At 48.8% G+C, this 4953-nt stretch overlaps 2 long non-coding RNA genes across 2 annotated transcripts; both read right to left on the minus strand.

The window, feature by feature from the left end:
* Window positions 1-1023: 1023 nt before the first annotated feature.
* LOC124680433 lies at window positions 1024-2589 on the minus strand. The gene is made up of 4 exons (XR_006995516.1): window positions 2468-2589; window positions 1717-1828; window positions 1573-1633; window positions 1024-1404 (listed from the first exon to the last, which is right to left on the minus strand). It is a non-coding gene; the product is annotated as an uncharacterized LOC124680433 (long non-coding RNA).
* A 305-nt stretch (window positions 2590-2894) lies between these two features.
* Window positions 2895-3386, minus strand: LOC124680432. Its single transcript, XR_006995515.1, has 2 exons — window positions 3322-3386; window positions 2895-3228 (listed from the first exon to the last, which is right to left on the minus strand). It is a non-coding gene; the product is annotated as an uncharacterized LOC124680432 (long non-coding RNA).
* Window positions 3387-4953: the final 1567 nt, after the last annotated feature.

Genomic DNA, 4953 nt, shown 5'->3' on the forward strand with positions numbered 1-4953 from the left:
CAGGGAGCCTCCCGCGCGAGCTCGATGCCGTGCCCCAGCCAGGCACTACTGCACGCTGCCGCGTGGAGCGGCCATGGCGCCGCACGCCGCAAGTCCGTTCGTCTCGTCATGGCGCAGCTCCAGCCAGCCCGACTCCCTCTTAATGCCGGCGGCAAGCGCCCGCCATGGCTGCATGAGTTTGCTGTCTTGGGCCTCCATTGTTGCTACCGGCAAAGGTAGCGTTTGCTACCTACGGCCTCCGGTGTTGCTACCACCGTTGAGCGCCGTTTCTGCGCGTCGATGGCGGAGGTGCTGCCTGCGGTGCGCGTGGTTTGCTATCTTAGGTGTTCGACGTTGCTACCGGCGGTTCTGGGTGTTGCTACCTTAGGTACACGGAGTTGCTGCAACCTTTTTTGGCGACCCTGCTGCACGCTAGGTCTCCTTCATTGTCTCTGCAGGCTGAAGCTACTAATTTGCTACCGGCGTTACGCATTTTTGATGTCTCCTTTGATGTCTTAGAGGATTTGCAGCATATGAATAAAAAAATTTGCTATAATTTATTTGCGATTTTGCTACATCTGCGTAATATGTTTCCTGCATGGTCTCCGGCGAGGTCTCCGGCGAGACCAGCCTTTTTATTTTCTTTTCTGAACGAAACGTTTTTTGCTTCAGTCATTTGCTGCCGGGGGTGATTTTTTGCTGCTGGAGATGTTTTTTTGCTACATGCAAATCTAACCGTTAAAATGGTTGATCCGACGGTTGGGGACCCGGGGGCTGGGGAATCAGATCCCCCGGGGGACGCCCAGCAGTTTCCTAAAAATTGCGCCAGCTCATGTTAGAAAGTGTGATGGCAACGTTGTTTCAAAACAAAAAAAACAAAATGTGATGGCAACGTAAGACTGGAACACCTCCATTGATTCATCCCACGCGACAAACGTAAGATTTTTTTCTTTTAACAAAACAACTTAAGTACTAATGGATGTCCCAATGCAACAACAATAATGCGCTTGTAAAAATTGGCCGTCATGATTACACACCATTAAAAAAAAATAGTGTCATAACAAGGCTTAATTTGCCTTATGCGCCGTAAAACCATGATCCTAATGTGTATTACAAATCTAGCAACTTACGAAATCCTAGTGTATGAGAGATTTAATAAGAAAGGAATACACATAATATTTCTGTAGACGCAATAATTACATGTGAAGCCTAGTATATACACAATTCAAATCAGAGATAATTATAGCTCATGTATGAGGCATGATAAACCCTGACAAAAGAAACTATCTAATGTCGTCAATGCCGACTTTTGTCGCTTCATTAGATGTTCAGAGGAGAAGCCACGCAGCAGTCTTCCATGCCAAGAAGACAACAACATATCCGAGAAGGCACGATCTGGAACAGCGATATGATTTCCCAGGAGTGCTACACAAGAAAAATGTTAACACATCATGTACCTGATGTATCTTAAAAGTTGAAACTTAAATAAAATTCTGCTGCGACAAAATTTATCTTCTTCATTATAGAAAGAGTTACATCCTATAATAATAACAGAAAGAGCTGTTATATTTTATTAACAGAGGAGAATTTTACCTAGAAAGAGCAAGACCAATTGGTACCAACCACAGCTGCCAAGGAACTCGACGATAAGAGCCTGCATACACACGGAAATAAGCTTACGACAGTAACACAAACCTCATCAGTTGTGGAACAGAAAAATTATAGTAGTATCATTACCTAGGGTACAAGTACAACTGCTATCTCTACAGTGGCCACAAAGAGGTGCTTCCTTGTAATAGCCTTAATATATTCAGCTCATCGAGTTTCTTGCATTGAAATCATTAAACACCTGAAAAAGCAAGACAATTAACAGTAAGTACTTACAATTACAAGATGCAGAGATTGCACCTCTATATTATTTAAATTGGGACACCTCAAAAGGCTACCATATGCTAGTATTGCCTTGGAGACATGAGGAGCCAAGATTTTTTTTATTTGTACATGTAGAGCTAGATGGCTAGCTTGTCGTAACTTGGTTTGCATCTATCAAAGAACAAATCAAAGGCATATTGCGTGCCGACATTTTATGGTAGTGAAGGCATATTAATCGATTCATATGTGTCCCTGCAAGATTAGCTGCTCAGAAAATGCCAAGTTATTACAATATTTTAGCTACCCAAACAATCTATGCAATATTAAGGACAGGGCAAAAAATATTCAGAAAATGTCTGATTCTAATCCTGACCAACTGAATCAATAAGCTTCTAATCTTGATTTACTGAAGTGATAAGCTTCTAAGACTACATAAACTACCAATGTATCCCGAACTTTATTACCCAGACAGTCGATGCATTATGATGCACGTGAAGACATCTACAAGTGTCTTTGAGCTTTATGTAGATTGCAAAATCAAACGGCACATACGAAAAGGGAAAACAATGCTGGATCTGAGTATCTGATATTCTGATGGCAAGAACATGATGCTTACAGTAGAATGTCTCCGGCGACAGCTGCTGCATGGATGGTTGAAAAAACTTGGCGTCGGCCACCTTTGCTGAAGAAGCGAGCAATCTGCACGATGCGGCGATGCCACTTGGATGCCAATGCCGCCTGCAGCCACCAGCCTCCTGCGACACGCCGCTCACCACGTTGCATTGCCACCGGCGACCACACCGCAACCCGTTTAGCCCGCCGACCACGGCGCCGCTGATTCCACCCGCCGACAACGGCGCCGCTGATTCCACCCGCTGACCACGATGCTGCCGAGGACACGGTCGGTGCAGAGCCCACCAGCCGCTCGCATATGAATCCACCCGCCGCTCACACAGTCACCACTGTATATGCTGGATTAGAAACACGGGAGAAAAAATGAGGTGCAGCTGGTAAGTGGGCTAGGTCCTAACACACAACCTTAGTTCAGAAAAGAAACTGTCGGATAAAGAATTTTACAACAGGTGTACGGTGGATGCTAGCCACACAAAGAACTAGAACTGATGCACACAAGCTAATTGATGCGGCCCCTAATTTGCATTGATAATTAAAGCAACAAAAACTAGAATTGAACACCTACTTGCAGCCAGAATGCTTTTTGCTCCGAACAAATTCAGCAAAAAATCAATCCAAGCAGTAATTGCCTGGACTAAATCTAAAACGTTGCAACGCCGCTCTTCCTCGATCGTTGTTGTAGCCAGGGCAGAACGTTCTGTGCTGCAAGCAGGTGGAGTCCGAGTGCGGTCAGTGGATCCACCTCTGCAGCTGGGGACGAAATCTAACTGAAATCTAACAAAAACTCAACAAATTGATGTACGATAGAGAAGAAAGAAAGGATAAGAGAGAGCCCACCTGCGTGCTACGCCCACGGCAGCCGGGGCTGCCCCTGCTCACCACGACGCCGAGGAAACCCAGCGCCGCCCGTAGCCACCACACGCGGCGATGCCGGACTCCGACGGTACGCGAGCTCCTCACGACGCGGAGTCCGCGACAGTGCTGCCGCTCGCGTACGCACCGACGGCGCCCATAGCTCGCCACGGCTCAAGCCGCCCCTATCCCCAGCTGACAGCTGTAGCTGCTCGCCGCCCGCCGTGATCCCCACAGCTGCAGCAGCTCGCCGCCGCCGCGATCTCCAAAGCTGCAGCCGCTCATCGCCGCCCTAATCACCAGCTTGAGCCGCTGTCCGGCCGCCGCAATCCGAGCTATAGCTGCTCGCCGCCAGCCGCAATCGCCAGAGCAGTCTATCCCCAAATTTCTTGAACCGCCTACTGCACGCGACGGCAGACTCCTGTAGCATAATCACCCTGTTTTGCAATGTTATTAATTACTAAAGGTAATTACTGTAGATATTAATAAAAAAAACTAAATTTTATTGCACCATAATTTTCTCTGTATGTAATTACTTCAAATGCATAACACTAATTTGTATTATGCAAACTAAATTAATTTATTTGGATTCTAATCATATGGTTTGAAAGAAGGATGGTTTGAAAGAAGGAAAGTTAAAGTACTGTAGCTTCTCTAACTTTTCACCTGCAAGTTAGAGGATCCAGCTCTAGACTGGCAGTGGTGGGTTAGCATGTAAGGGTATCTCCACCGGCTCGACCCATTTTAGCGTCCAGAAATGTCCACGCGCGTTCGTTTGCGTCAGTCGAAATGGTCAAAATCGATCGCGCGTTCGTTTGCGTCGGGTGGCTCCAGCGGCTCGACGCATTTTTTTGCTCAAATCATTTTTTTATAACGTGAAAACATAATTTACATAGTTTAACACATGAAAATAAACCATAAACGCTTGTGCCTACTGCTGCTCCTCGTCGCTGTCGAGCACGATGAGCTTCGGTACCGTCCAGGGCTAGTTGGATACCGGCGGAACGTTGATCAAACGGCGTCCAGTGCGCGTGCATCGGCCTCCCGACGCTGACGGGCAGCGCCACCCTGCCAGGTCGCTCCTCCTTTTTCGTGCCACTGCCGGACGCCTCGAAGTCGTTCTTCTTCTTTCCCATGGTGCTGCGGCGGTGGTGCGAGTGGATGTGTGGGCGATGGAGGAACGGGGCCGTTGGACTTTTAAGGCCGACCGCGCACGGGATACGATGTCATTGAAGGCGGCGCAGAAGCCCAGCCGCCGCCCGCCAGTGCGCGCGCAGAAGAGGCAGCCGCGCCATTGATGGCGAAGGCTGCCGCGCAGACGCGGAAGCGCTGACCTTGGAAGTGATGGCCGCGGAAGCGATGCCCTCGATACAGACTCGCTGCCAGGCGGACCCGGTAGAGACGCGAGCAGACAATTTGCGCGTCCGCGCAGCGTCCGTCGTGATGCATTCCAGGCGCAAATATGCGCCGGGTTTGCGTCGCAACGGACGCCACGGTCACGATGCGTCGCGCCGCTGGAGGTGGTGCCAAACGCATTTTCGGCCCGGCGGACGCAAACGGTCGCTCAACGTCCGTTTACGTTGTGCCGCTGAAGATGCCGTAACCCAGGACCGAAAA

Source organism: Lolium rigidum, unplaced genomic scaffold (assembly GCF_022539505.1).
Source record: "Lolium rigidum isolate FL_2022 unplaced genomic scaffold, APGP_CSIRO_Lrig_0.1 contig_16488_1, whole genome shotgun sequence".
Classification (NCBI taxonomy): domain Eukaryota; kingdom Viridiplantae; phylum Streptophyta; class Magnoliopsida; order Poales; family Poaceae; genus Lolium; species Lolium rigidum.